Here is a 16,350-nt window from a genome sequence, read left to right on the forward strand (position 1 = left end):
CAAAGGTTTTGGCATGGTCAATACAACAGAAATAGATGTTTTCCTGGAACTCGCTTGCTTTTTCGATGATCCAGCAGATGATGGTTATTTGATCTCTGGTTCCTTTGCATTTTCTAAATCCAGCTAGAACATCTGGAAGCTCAGGGCTCACATATTGTTGAAGCCCTGCCTGGAGAATTTTGAGCCTTACTTTACTAGTGTGTGAGATGAGTGCAATTGTGCGGTACTTTGAGCATTCGTTGGCATTGCCTTTCTGGAATGAAAACTGACATCTTCCAATCCTTTGCTGAGTTTACCAAATTTGCTTGCGTATTGAGTGCAGCACTTTCACAACATCATCTTTTAGGATTTGAAATAGCTCAACTGGAATTCCATCACTTCCACTAGTTTTGTTTGTAGTGATGTTTCACAAGGCCCCACTTGACTTCACATTCCAGGATGTCTGGCTTTAGGTGAGTGATCACACCATCGTGACTGTCTGAGTTGTGAAGATCTTTTTTGTACCGTTCTTTTGTGTATTCTTATCACCTATTCTTAATATCTTCTGCTTCTGTTAGGTCCATACTGTTTGTGTCCTTTATTGAGCCCATCTTTGTGTGAAATGTTCCCTTGGTATCTCTAATTTTCCTCAAGATATCTCTAGTCTTTCCCATTCTATTGTTTTCTTCTATTTCTTTGTATTGAATCCTGAAAAAGGCTTTCTTATCTCTCCTTGCTATTCTTTGGAACTCTGCATTCAAAGGGGTATATCTTACTTTTTCTTCTTTGCTTTCAGCTTCTCTTCTTTTCACAGCTATTTGTAAGGCCTCCTCAGACAGTCATTTTGCTTTTTTGCATTTCTTTTTCTTGGGGATGGTCTTGATCCCTGTCTCCTGTACAATGTCATGAACCTCTGTCCATAGTTCATCAGGCACTCTGTCTATCCGATCAAGTCCCTTAAATCTATTTCTCACTTCTATTGTATAATCTTTGGGGATTTGATTTAGGTCATACCTGAAAGGTCTAGCGGTTTTCCCCTACTTTCTTCAATTTAAGTCTGAATTTGGCAATAAGGAGTTCATGATCTCAGCCACAGTCAGCTCCTAGTCTTGTTTTTGCTGACTGTGTAGAGCTTCTCCATCTTTTGCTGCAAAGAATATAATCAATCTGATTTCAGTGTTGACCATCTGGTGATGTCCATGTGTAGAATCTTCTTTTGTATTGTTGGAAGAGGGTGTTTGCTATGACCTGTGTGTTCTCTTGGCAAAACTCTATTATCCTTTGCCCTGCTTCATTCTGTACTCCAAGGCCAAATTTGCCTATTACTCCAGGTGTTTCCTGACTTCCTACTTTTGCATTCCAGAGACTGAGACAGAACTGTGTTTGAGCATCTCCTGAGGAGGTACGGGTCAGTGGTGGTCTGCCACAGGGACAGGGGCTCTGGGTGCAGCAGGCTTGGGTATAGCATAAGCTCTCTTGGAGGATGTCACCATTAACCCCACCATAGAGCTGCCAGAACTTACATAGGACTGGGAAACAGTCTCTTGGAGGGCACAACAGAACCTTGTGAAAGTAGCAGTGATCCCACAGGAGACTGTCTCAGACTTGCCTGTGGGAGTCCAGGAGTCTCCAGCAGAGGCATGGGTTGGTGCAGAGCCTGCTGCAGGGTTGGGGGCACTGAGTGTGATCCCATACATGGGATCTTTAGAGGGAGGTCACCATTATCTTCATTACTTCCACCATAGTTTGGCCCCTGGTAAATAGCAGGGAGATAACACAGCTCCACCCGTCAACAGAAAATTGTATTAAAGATTTACTGAGCATGGCCCTGCCCATCAGAACAAGACCCAGTTTCCCCCTCAGTCTGTCCCTTTCATCAGGAAACTTCCATAAGCCTCTTATTCTTTTCCAGCAGAGGGCAGACAGACTAAAAACCACAATCACAGAAAACTAACCAATCTAATCACATGGACCACAGTCTTGTCTAACTCAATGAAACTATGAGCCATGCTGTGTAGGGCCACCCAAGATGAATGGGTCACAGTGGAGAGTTCTGACAAAATGTGGTCCAATGGAGAAGGGAATGACAAACCACTTCAATATTCTTGCCTTGAGAATCCCATGAACAGTATGAAAAGGCAAAAAGATAGGACAGTGAAAGACGAACTCCCCAGGTCAGTAGGTCCCCAATATGCTACTGGAGATCAGTGGAGAAATAACTCCTTAAAGAATGAAGAGACAGAGCCACAGGAAAAGCAACACCCAGTTGTGGATGTGACTAAAGATGGAAGCAAGGTCTGATGCTATAAAGAGCAATATTGCATAGGAACCTGGAATGTTAGGTTCATCAAGGCAAATTGGAAGTGGTCAAATAGATGACAATGGTGAACGTCAACATTTCAGGAATCAGTGAACTAAAGTGTACTGGCATTGGTGAAATTAACTCAGATGACCATTATATCTACTACTGTGGGCAAGAATCCCTTAGAAGAAATGGAGTAGCCATCATAGTCAGCAAAATGCAGTACTTAGATGCAATCTGAAAATGACAGAATGATCTCTGTTTGTTTCCAAGGCAAACCATTCAATATCACAGTGATCCAAATCTATGCCCCGACCAGTAATGCTGAAGAAGCTGAAGTTGAATGGTTCTATGAAGACCTACAAGACCTTCTAGAACTAATACCCACTGGAAAATAAGAGTAGGCTGGTTTATATATAACTTTTTTCTTTTGAAATAAATAAATATACTAAGGAAAACCAAACCAAATAACTACCCAGCAGACTATGTGGTTTTACAGGAGAAGTTAAAAACAGAGACAGTTGGAAATGGAATCAAGTGAAAATAGGTGGTCAATAAATCCCTGATGCTGGGGTTCCATAAAGAAATCCCTCTCCCTTAAATCACTTCAGATCATTAACAATCTCCTGGGACCAATGTCTATAAGAGGCCTTCCTTCTGTGGGGCTTGGTTGTGTTGTCTGAACTTTGGCCAGGTGCTGAGATTTCCATTTGCTTTATACCTAGGTTTTTATTATAAAATCCCGTTACTAGACTGCATAAGCCTCTGTTTTTTAAAACTAAAACAACAAAACAAAACTTCCCTTCCTTTCTTTCTCCACAGATTGAATCTAAAAGCCATCAGAGTATTTTCCATGTCCATGAGGAGTGGGCCTGGAGCATAGATTATAAAGAACAATGCTCCTAATATTACAAGAAAAGTCAGACAAACTGTAAGTTCATTATGTTTCCTGTTCATATTCTAATATTGAGGTCACAGGGCAACTGCCCAAAGGCCGATGAAAGATAATTGCCTGCAGGGAATACTAGACATGAGCCCTGAATTTGTTGGGGAAAATAATTAAAAATAAAATCTTCCTCAAACTCAGAAACCTTTCCACAAAGGTAGAAAGGAAGAAGACAATTTTTATTATTGAAAGAGGATTACGCCAGAATGTGATGTGCCTAACAGGCAATCCACTAAGAGGCTGCAAAATAGAAAGGAAACTCACTATTTTATAAAGTCAAGTCGATACAACCCATTATACAAATGCCTTCAAAATAATTAGTAGCTCTAGAATTGGAAGAGGGCTTGGAAGTCAGGCTGGAACTATTTTAAAACCAAAATCAAGATATCTCAGGACGATTCCCTTCAAACTATGAGAATATGTTTGCGTTTTATTTCATTAAACATAAAGACACTTTAATGAACTAAAGTTAACCTTATCTTTCTGATGGATATCTTCAATAAAAAAGATAGAGCCTACCCTCTTAATTTACATCTAAGGCAGTCTAAAATAGGTAGGTGAATGACTGTTCTCTAACTAAAGTTAGACATCTAGCCGTACTCACCAAAGTTGGAAAAAAGATTATATTGCATTGAAATCTAGGGAAGAACATAAAATGAATAAACCTTGAAATAAAAAGAAGCATTAAAAAAAAGGTAAATAATAACCAATCATCAACAAGTATAGAACATGAAACTATTTATCATACATAGTTCATCCTAAAGTCACTTAGTACTTGATTATATATGCTAGCTATATAGCTTCATTCAAAGGAAAAATAAACATCTCATGTCTTTATGACTGGGAGAAGTTTTGAAACTTAAATTAGGTACTCTGTGAATTTAGGATCCAACTCTTCCACAGAAACTGGGAGATATATTGGAAAAGGTCCTGAAGATGGGAAAGATTGAGGGCAGGAGGGGAAGGGGAGGACAGGGGATGAGATGGTTGTATGGCATCATCAACTTAATGGACATGAGTTTGAGCAAACTCTGGGAGATAGTGAAAGACAGGGAAGCCTGGTGTGCTGTAGTCCATGGGGTGGCAAAGAGTTGGACATGACTGAGCAACTGAACAACAATGACCAGTATTCTTGCCTGAAAAATCCCATGGACAGAGGATCCTGGCAGGTTACAGTCCAATGGGTCACAAAGGGTTGAGCATGACTGAGCTACTAAGCATGCACAGAAGTACAGTAGTGCTGAAGCCAGCTGCTGCTACTGCTGCTGAGTCACTTCAGTCGTGTCCAACTCTGTGTGACCTCATAGACGGAAGCCCACCAGGTTCCCCTGTCCCTGGGATTCTCCAGGCAAGAACACTGGAGTTGGTTGCCATTTCCTTCTCCAATGCATGAAAGTGAAAAGTGAAAGTGAAGTCACTCAGTCGTGTCCGACTCTTAGCGACCCCATGGACTGCAGCCCACCAGGCTCCTCCATCCATGGGATTTTCCAGGCAAGAGTACTGGAGTGGGGTGCCATTGCCTTCTCTGGCTGAAGACAGCTATCGTATCTCAAATCCAATATCACATCTCAAATTCAATTCAACTATTAATTGGATTAACTTAACCCCTGAAATTAAGTACTAGCTGAAGAAATGACATGTCTATTTCAAGGCAAGAAATATATTTATTGCAGTCTCTACTGTCCTACATAAGATGTAGGACTTAAAACAAAAAAATCATACATATATGAAAAACAAGTAAAACATATTTGTAGAGACAAATAAATCACCAAAATCAAGTCAGATATGAAATAGACATTGAAATAATCATACACGGAATTTAAAATAGCTTTTATTTATATGTTTAAACTGCTGTCAAATGCTCTACCCCTGAATAAACGGTGCTGGGAGAACTGCACAGCTATGAGTAAAAGAATGAAATAATGAAATTAGAACACTTCCTAACACCATATGTTGTGCTGTGTTTAGTCGCTCAGTCCTGGCCAACTCTTTGCAACCCCATGGACAGTAGCCTGCCAGGCGCCTCTGTCCATGGGGATTCCCCAGGCAAGAAACTGGAGTGGGTTGCCATGCACTTCTCCAGGGGATCTTCCCAACTCAGGGATCCAACCCAGATCTCCCACATTTCAGGCAGATTTTTTACCAGCTGAGCCATCAGAAAAACCCAGAAATACTGGAATGGGTAGCTTATCCCTTTTCCAGGGCATCTTCCTGACCCAGGAATCAAACCAGGGTCTCCTGCAATGCAGACGGATTCTTTGCCAGCTAAACTACCAGGGAAGCCTTCCTAAAACCATACACAAAAATAAACTCAATATAGATTAAAGACCTAAACATAAGACCAGAAAATATAAAACTCTTAAAGGAAAACAGGTAGAACATTCTTTGACATAAATGACCATAAGATCCTCTATGACCCACCTCCTAGAGTAATGGAAATAAAAATAAACAAATGGGACTGAATTAAACTTTAAAGCTTTTGTATAGCAAAGGAAACTATAAGGGTGAAAAGACAATCTTCAGAATGTGAGAAAATAATAGGAAATGAAACAGTGACAAAGAACTAATCTCAAAAATATACAAGCAGCTCAAATAGCTCAGTACAAGAAAAACAAACAACCCAATCAAAAAGTGGGCAAAAGACCTAAACAGACATTTCTCCAAAGAAGAGATACAGATGGCTAATAAACACGTGAAAAGATGGTCAACATCTCTTAGTATTAGAGAAATGCAAATAAAATCTCCAATGAGGTATCACTCTACTCCCAGTCAGAATGGCCAGCATCCAAAAACCTACAAACAATAAATGCTGGAGAAGGTGTGGAGGAAAGGGAGCCCTCTTGAACTGTTGGGGAAATGTAAATCAATACAGCCATTATGGAGAACAGTATGGAGATTCCTTAAAACCTAGGAATAAGATTACCATATGACCCAATGATCCCACTACTGGGCATATACCCTGAGGAAACCATAATTGAAAAGGACAGTGGTGCCCCAATGTTCATTGTAGCACTTTTTACAATAGCTAGGACATGGAAGCAATCTAGATGTCCATCGACAGATAAATGAATAAAGTTGCAGTACATATATGCAATGGAATATCAGTCATAAAAAGGAACATATTTGAGTCAGTTCTAATGAGGGTGATCCTAGAGCCTATTATGCAGAGTGAAGTAAATCAGAAAGAAAAAAAAAATCTGTATATTAGCACAGACACACACATACATATATATATATATATATATGACTCTTTAGTACCATCTTTCTAGATTGCGTACATATGTATATATTTACACCCACATACATATATACACATATGTGTATGAATCTATTTGCAGGGCAGAAAAGACGCCACAAACATAGAGAACAGACTTGTGAATACAGTGGCAGAAGAAGAGGTTGGGACAAATTAAAAAGAGAGTAGCATTGAGATGTATATGTAAAAATATGTAAAAGAGATAGCCAGTGGGAATTGGTTGCATGATGCTGGGAGCTCAAATCTGATGCTCTGTGATAACCTAGAGGGGTGGGATTGAGTGGGAGGTAGGAAGGAGGTTCAAGAGAGAGGGGACATATGTATAACTATGGATGATTCATGTTGACGCATGGCAGAAACCAATACAATACTGTCAAGCAATTATTCTCCAATTAAAAATGTATAATTTTTTTAAAAAAGACAACTGCTTGGGAGGCAGGGGGCCACAGACAATCTGTTCAGTGGGAAAAGGAAATGAATAATGAACTATTTACTTGAATAATTGTTATTTTTATGTTAATTACTAAATGATATCAGTCCTGAATATTCATTGGAAGGACTGATACTGAAGCTGAAACTCCAGTACTTTGTCCACCTGATGCAAAGAGCCATCTCATTGGAAAAGACCTTGATGCTGGGAAAGATTGAAGGCAGGAGGAGAAGGGGACAACAGAGAATGAGATGGTTGGATGGCATCACCGACTCAATGGACATGGGTTTGGGTGAACTCTGGGAGTTGGGGATGGACAGGGAGGCCCAGCATGCTGCGGCTTATGGTGTCATAAAGAGTTGGACACGACTGAGCGACTGAACTGAACTGAATTGTGCTCAGTTGCTAAGTCATGTTTGACTCTTTGCAACCCCATGGATTATAACTCACCAGGTTCAGACTTTGTCCGTGGGATTTCCTAGGCAAGAATACTGGAATGGGTTGCCATTTCCTACCATTACTATATAACCTATGGAATTATCTGTGTCAATCTGAAGATTGAAACTAGCACAACTCCTGTGCCATTATTGACATACTTCTTCTCAAGGTCATTTTTAAACAGAATCTGCATTTGTCTAACAGAAAACTCAATTTAATGTCCTTTTTGTTTCAAGACATCAGAATGCTTCTTAAAGACTAGAACATTGAGCTCGAATACCAGTGTTTAAATTCTGGTACTTTAATGTTGTCAGGCCACTTATTCCAAGTTATTTGACCTTTCTAAATCATAGAGTCTTTGACTATGAAAAGTTTCTTAAAAGTTCTAGATATTGAACAGACTTGTTGGGAGGCCCAGGTTTAATGACATGAAGATATTTTATAAGTAACAGATTTCTACACAAAAATAAAATGTTATTAATACATATGACCCTGACTCAGAATAGCTGCATAACATTGAATGGATTTTATTTCATCAGTGTCTGATTTTTCTACTGGGAAAAGGTAGACTTTTAACTAAAACTCTCTAAGACTGTCCAAGGGCATATCTGAAATATTGGGTTGGACAAAAGAATGGGGGCTTATTAGGTTTAACACTCATCTGTCATCTGTGAGCCATCATGACTTACATTAATGGATTATTTATTTGAATAAATCTCAACAACATTGGCTTAAATTATTTTTAGACTCTCTTATGTATGCATGTTGAGTATTCTGTATTCTAAAAGAATATATTCACATAGGCAATCTATATAAAGCTATGGTATGCTAGTTATCATTTTATGCAACTGAGGATATTTTTATATATGATAAAATAGAATTTTAATCAGTGGATACTGAAACATTAAATATGTATAAATATTGATACCAGATAGTTATTCAATAATTTGTATATGCCACATTAGATTTGTTCTCCAAGTATGTGATTGTTTGGGTGAAGCTCTTGAAAAACATTTTATTTCTAGTATTCAAGGGACCTTTAGGGAAGAAGGCTGAGCGCCGAAGAATTGATGCTTTTGAACTGTGGTGTTGGAGAAGACTCTTGAGAGTCCCTTTGATTGCAAGGAGATCCAACAAGTCCATTCTGAAGGAGATAAACCCTGGGATTTCTATGGAAGGAATGATGGTAAAGCTGAAGCTCCAGTACTTTGGCCACCTCATGCGAAGAGCTGACTCATTGGAGAAGAGCTGACTCATTGGTAAAGAGCTGGGAGGGATTAGGGGCAGGAGGAGAAGGGGACGACAGAGGATGAGATGGCTGGATGGCATCACGGACTCGATGGACGTGACTCTGAGTGAACTCCGGAAGATGATGATGGACAGGGAGACCTGGCGCGCTGTGATTCATGGGGTCGCAAAGAGTCAGACACGACTGAGCGACTGAACTGAACTGAACTGAAGGAAGAGTAGAAATATCTTTGCGGAGAAGGCAATGGCAACCCACTCCAGTACTCTTGCCTGGAAAATCCCATGGACAGAGGAGCCTGGTAGGCTACAGTCCACAGGGTCGCAAAGAGTCGGACACGACTGAGTGACTTCACTTTCACTTTTCACTTTTCACTTTCATGCATTGGAGAAGGAAATGGCAACCCACTCCAGTGTTCTTGCTTGGAAAATCCCAGGGAAGGGGGAGCCTGGTGGGCTGCTGTCTTGCAGGTGGCACAGAGTTAGACACGATTGAAGTGACTTAGCAGCAGCAGCAGCAGAAATGTCTTTGAAGAAATTTTAATAAACTTTAATAGCTGTTAAGAGCAAAAATTATCTTTCATATTCATTAAATATCCCTGGGAAGAATTCATTTCATTTCCATCCATTGATCTTCGTATATTTATAAAATGAAAATCTTGCTGAGGTACTTTGTGATCCTCGGTGTTTAGATAGAGACGAATGAATATTCACAGCTATTTTGAAGTTATACTTTTTAGATGTTGCATTTTAATTCAAGTTCAGTCATATGCTATTCTGTACAGAAATGTCAAGTATACTCTGATTCTTTACTTTCATTGCCCAAATATATATTTAAACACTCTAATTCAACTGATTTATATTAAGTGAACTGTGGGAATAACCCTGAGAATAGAGAAAGGAGTGTTTCAAGATAACAGAATGAAAAAAGAAAAGAGTTCATGTATTTAACTTATTTTATCAAATGGTTACGAGGTCACCCAGCTAACAAAACACAAAATCACTATGAAATATTACCTTTAAACCTGATTTATTTTCAATAGAGTATTGCCCATTAAATGTTCCATAAGTTTTTATATTATATGATTTTAATATTTTAATATCTTTAGATAGAAGTTAATTTTATTCTAGTATTTATATCAAGGGCAATCCCCTGGAGGATGAAATGGCAACCCACTCCTGTATTCTTGTCTGCAAAATCCTGTGGACAGAGGAGCCTGGAAGGCTGCAATCCATGAGATCACAGAGTCGGATACTGAGCATGTATATATACAGCACAATATATCAATATTCTGTTTATATTCTTCTTTATTTCTCTCATTTTAAAATATATAATCTTGTACTATCTGGTTCGTATATTTTAAATGATATACTTTGAATTCTCATTATTATTTATACCACCTTGTACCAGTGATTTCATTCCACTTCCAATTTCTCTATCCCATGTATTTAATTGCAGATTTCTAATTTGTTAGAACAAAAAACATTTACAGAGTATTCCTCTACCTATAGCCCCATCCTTGTTTTAGTCTTCATTTTGCAATTAAATACAATTCTCACCATCTACTTTTTCACCAAAACGTGCAGTTATCTAATTATTGGTTTAGGATGAAGCTTTTCCTGTAGTAAAGGGCTTGGCAAACTACACAACTTTTCCATGGGATTCTCCAGGCCAGAATACTAGAGTGGGTTGCCATTCCCTTCTCCACGGGGATCTTCCCAACCCAGGAATTGAACCCGGGACTTGGACTTTAAGTCTTATTCTAGAGAACTGATTTCATACTGATAATTTTCCTGTTATCCCTCAGCTCTATACGTACATTTCTCCAATATATATGTCAAAGGATGTCAGTTTGCAAACTGAAAAGATTTTGTCAGTTTGCAAACTTTTCCCAGATTCCTCACTTATGGTTTTGATATTAATTTTTGCTTTTCAGAGGTACTTCAAAATCAGAAGAGGTTCAGGCAGATCAGAGATGCTGGTAGCCGCTGGCTCTTTCTGATGTGTCAGCAGGGAATGACTCCAGACTCCAGTGACCCAGGAGGAACCGTCTCTTTTTTCAGTGGTTTCAGTGACAGAAAAGGCAGCCTCTGTTCAGTAGTTCCCAAATCAACGTTAACAGCACAGTGGCAGGTATAGGCTCATCCCAGGGACATGAGGAGCTTCTGATCTCTGGGTATTATACTGTCGTAGTTTTCATTCCTTCTACCCTTCCATTAAATTGGTGACCTATGTACTATATATTTCCTCCATTATTTTCTTATGGATTCTGGGACTCAGTTCTTATATCTGTTCTTGATTTTAGGATTTGTCACTTCATCTTTTATTGTTTGCCTTGATTTCATTTCATCTATAAGATCAAGTAGAGAATGTACTTGTCATGGCCATCTATGTATTAAATTTACCACAGAACCCAGTCTGTGTTCAGTAAATAAGTGCTCAAAAGATAAATAAATGTATGAAACATTTCAATTAAAAGATATTTATTACCACTTGGTCATGGTGTTTTGTTGGTGGTGGTGTTGAATTCAGTTTGCTAGTATTTTGTTAAGTATTTTTGCATTTCTGTTTACCAAGAACACTGGTCTGTAGGTCTCTTTTCTTGTAGTGTCTTTTTCTGGCTTAGTAACTGGGAAATAACACAGACCTCATAAAATGCATTTGGAACTATTCTCTCTTCTTCAATTTATTTATTTACTTTTGGGCAAAAAAATGAGAAGGATTGGCATTAATTCTTTAAATGTTGAGTAGAATCCAGTGAAGTCACTTATTCCTGGGGTTTTGCTTGTTAGGACATTTTTGATTCTGATTCAATCTCCATACTAATTATACCTCTATTTACGCTTTCTATTTCTTCCCTGTCCAGTCTTGGTAAATTGCATGTTTCTAGTAATTTATCTACTTGTTCAAGGTTATTTAATTTCTTGATATGTAATTAACCATAACGTCTCCTTATAATCTTTGCTTATTCTGCACCAACATTCATAATGGTGCCACCTTTGTTTCTAGTTTTGGTTATTTGAGTCGTGTCCATTTTTTTTAGTTCTTTGGTTAAGAGTTTTTCAGCTTTGTTTAGTTTTATTGATGTTTTTATATTTAAAAATTTTATGTTTTGTTTATTTGTGCTGTAATACATACTCCTCCTTTTCTTCTGCTAGGAAGGATTTATATTGTTTTAAATTTTTCAAATTTCTTTGATTTATAAAGTTATATTTTATTATATGAAATCTTTATTCTGCATTAACATAGGTGTTTATTGACAGAAACATCCATCTTTGTACTACTTTTCCTGCATTTCATAAATTTTGGTATGTTGTGTCTTGTGTTTGAACCAACATATTTTCTAATTTTTCTTTTGAATCTTTCTTTTACTCATTGGTTGTTCAGAAGTGTGGTTTTTAAGTTTAATAATTTTTTAATAATTTTTAATTTTCATAATTGTCATAATTAGGACATTCCATCCAACAGCAGCAGAATATACATTCTTCTCAAGCACACACAGACCATTATCTAGGATATATCACATTAGGTCACAAAACAAGTCTTAACAAATTTAAGACTGAATTTACAAGACTGAAATCAAGTATCTTTCTGACCATTATGGACTGAAACTAGATATCAGTAACAGAAGGAAAACTGGCAAATGATCAACTAATTTTAAATGAATAACAATACACTAAGACATACATTCCCACCACAGTGTTCTTGCTTGGAGAATCCCAGGGATGGCAGAGCCTGGTGGGCTGCCGTCTATGGGGTCCCACAGAGTCGGACACGACTGAAGCAACTTGGCAAGACACACATTATAAGATGTATTATTTTGACATTACATTTTTATAGAAGCAAAATTTTTTAAAGATTATTTAAAATTTATCGTATGTCTCTTATTTTTCTTCATTCTGTGTAAAGTTAGCTATATGAAAACAAAACTAATCTCACCAAGATAATTTATTACCTTGGATTTCCTACAAGTCCTCTTTAGAAACAGTTATATCTTTTTTTATTTCCCCTGCACTCCTGGTTACATGGCACTCCATGGTTAATGGCAATTTCTTCATAACTCCTTTCATTAGGACTTTATTCTGTTCAACACATTTAAATACTAGAATATTTTAAAGTCCAGAACTTGAAACATTTTAAAGTGCAGTTTGAGTACAAGAAAACCATGACCCTTATCAGACTGCATCTTATACAAAATAACTCACATGCCCACCATCCATCAATCATCATCCACTCTTCTTGCAAATACAGCAAGGTTTTATTACATTGTTTTATAAATAAACTGTTTTTAATTAAGATGATTGTTTTCCTTAACCAATAGACATCCTTTTCTATTTGTGAAATTGCTTGTTTATCTTGGTTTGTTATGAAAATGAGAGTATTTTTCCATTAAAATTAGTGAAAACATATAAATTATTTTTTCATTTAACGTTTTTAAATTTAGCATCAACATAATGAAAAATGAATTAAAATAATTACATGAGGACTAAGTGCACTGAATGCGAAGTATGTATATACATTAAGTGCAAAGGTATTCAAGGAAAGTTGGAAGCTTGAGCCAAAATGTAAAGGTGGTAAAATATAAGCTCTATTTGGTCTTATTGACTGCACTAAATAGTTCTAGCACAGGGGTTCTGTAATATAATGAAAAACATAAGATAAAATTACTGCTACAAATTGTACCTGTCAGAATCCTACTGCCCAAGACAAAAAAATGTGAATTTTATTTTATAACCAATTGAGTGGTATCATAAGTTTAGAAAATTTAAAAAAATGTTTAAACAGTTAAAATGCTATCAAAATCTAGTAGATTTTAGGTATGAGTTAGAATTGACAATATTTTATCATTTTAGTTTAAAACAATTTTCCATAGTGGGTTTTTCTCTTTCCTATTTTTATACTATTTATCTATTATTCTTACAAACTATTTAATTAAACATATTTTTTTCACCTGATCTGTTTTGTTTTAGAAATGTTTTGTTTTTCTTTATCTTACCACTGTCCTCAATTTTAGTCTTCTGAACAAACTAGGAAATCTAAAACTTCAAAGGAAGAACTTTTCTTTTCTTTTTCTCAAATGTAATTAAATAGTTTTATTTTCAGCAGGGGTTCAAGTTAAATGTTCCTCCACACAATTGACAAAGCAAGTATGGTGCCTACTTCTCATTCCTTCAAAGAAATCTGCTAAATTACCCTTAGCATCTCTTGTTTAACTACATTTCCACACATCCTATAGAGTTTATTTTCAAGGAACATTTGACAAGAAGTATTCTTTAATGTTTTGCTTGCTGCTCTTTTAGTAGCGTCAATCTTGAACTCCAACTGCCCTACAAATTGTATTTCTTCAGGCAAAGTGACTTTTTCAACTATTCCTCTTTCACAATGGAATAATTCAGGTAAGGCAAGACAGCATAGAGAACAATACACTAAGTAGTGATTATTCAACTATATACTTCAAAGATATACATAAAAAAGATAAGAGCAAAAGCATATTTGAAAATATTTGGCAACTAAGATATGACATTGAGGCTACATTTTCAGAAAAACACAGTAAAATTCATAACTGCATTTTTATTTTGAAAAATAGCATATCTTAGAAACTTCACAATTTGTACCAATTTTATCTTTAAAAAATAACTTTATATCTATGGTAAGGTTAAAAAGCAGTATTTCAGGAGAATGCTAACATATCACCAAATGGAATACTTACGAAGGTTTTCAGTATATAAAGAGAAGTAAGATCAGTAGTCAGTCAGAAAGCTTAATTCACATATTAAATTGCATGTTTTACATATTAAATTGCATATTAAATCAGAGGACCAGACAAATAATTAGTCTCAAAATCAGGATTCGGAAAGACTTTGCAGTGATTTTTCTGAGTGAAGGCCCTGGAATAGACATCAGTGGTTGGACTTTTACTTCTTCATAATTATTTGATTCAGCAAACAAAAAGTGAATTAGACACACTTAATATATAGTGTTTGGGAAATACTGCTCCCATTAAAAATCGATAATACTAATAAGAGTTTAGTTTATGATCCATGACTGCCTTTTGCCTGATAATATAAGATATGCAATATTTATCAATATAGCAGTGTGAAAATTAATGATGGTTTATTTATGACATAAGCTAACAAATAACAAGCAAGTATCCATGACTCAAACAAAAAATTCTGTTTGAGCTCTTGCAGTTCTTGCAAATTATAAGCTCTTGCAGTTCAAGCAGCACTCCTAGATGACTTTTTTAAATATAGATTTGGGGGCTCTGTTTATTTTTTTCCATGTTATTCCACAACATGGGAATCCTTTGCTTAGTCACAAGTGTGAAAAATTGAGCAGAAGCTTTTAATGTTAGTCCTTCAGAAGACGTACATCATGATCACACTCAAATGCTAAAGACTAGGAAGTGCCGCTTTCCTGTATACTCATAGGAAAAATAGTGGTTTGGGAAATCACTGTCAGTTCTACAGAGTATATCCCATTGTCATTGCTACTCAGGGATTTTGAGGCAGGGGGTATGTGAGCTCATACCATGTATGTCCAGTACAATTTGAATGTATCTTTATTCACATGAAAACCAAAATATCTGTATATGTAGCCTCTTATGGGTCAATAATATGAGGTTCGATGGGGACTTCTGCCGGGAACATATGAAAGGCCAAGCTCAAGCTGTATTAAAAAAAAAAAAAAATCCAACTGAAGATGTAGTCAAAAGGCAAAACTGGTTTAGGAACACAGATAAAGAGTAAAGACAGCCTTCATGATGGGATTTCAAGGGGTTCTGAAAAATTATATGCTATCTTGAAAAAAAATTGCCAACTAAAAATATGTAGGCAAAGGACTATGTAAAAACTGAAAATTATGGCATATGTTAATCTGGAAGTGTTTTTTTGTTGGACATAACAGTAGAGAACACAGTAAAATATTCTGATAATAAATGGCATTATAAGCCATGCTTAAAATTTTATGGAATCTCTAATTATTATTGTGTTCAAGAAACCCAGGAGAAAAGGAAATATATATAAAATACAGAAAAACAAGTGGGGAAAGGAACCAGAATTGAACAGCATCACATCCCGCAACTTCTTACATACATATTATATATTGCATAGTATGGAAATAGTTTTTTTGTTGTTTGTTTTAATAACAGTAACAGTATAACATATAGTGAAGGATAAGGAGAAAATAGTCTTGATTTTCCCAGAGGCATTTGATAATTAAACAACTGCCTTGCCACATTCTGATTTTTGGAAAATTGGGTGAATTATCTGGAGAGATAGTATTTTTTATTCTATATCTGTAACTTAAAGAAATGTTTAAGAAAATAAGATATTTTATCTAAGTAGGCATTTCAAGTCTATATTTTAAAAGGTATCTTTTTGCTCTAAATTCATATCAGTGACAGAAAAATATTAAAAGGAAAATTAAGTTTATATATGTGTAAATAAAGAGAAATAAAAATCATAGACCAAATACATAAAAGAAACAAAAAATCAGAGGTAGCATGGCATGGAATACTTGCTCTCTGGGTAAATGAGGACTAAAGATGGGTACTCAGACTGAAGGCATGTGTCAATCTTGCTGGCCAAACACAGATAATTTGTTGAGGCTGGTTTATCCATAAATGAACTTGGATCAGAAAGACATATAACACACTTGAAGCTTTCTATCTGGTGAAAAGAATGTAACCAAACAACAGGTTGCAGAAAAGACCTAGACCAAGTGACTGTCAAGTGTCGGATCACATTAAGGA

Source organism: Oryx dammah, unplaced genomic scaffold (genome assembly GCF_014754425.2).
Source record: "Oryx dammah isolate SB20612 unplaced genomic scaffold, SCBI_Odam_1.1 HiC_scaffold_4, whole genome shotgun sequence".
NCBI classification, from domain to species: Eukaryota; Metazoa; Chordata; class Mammalia; order Artiodactyla; family Bovidae; genus Oryx; species Oryx dammah.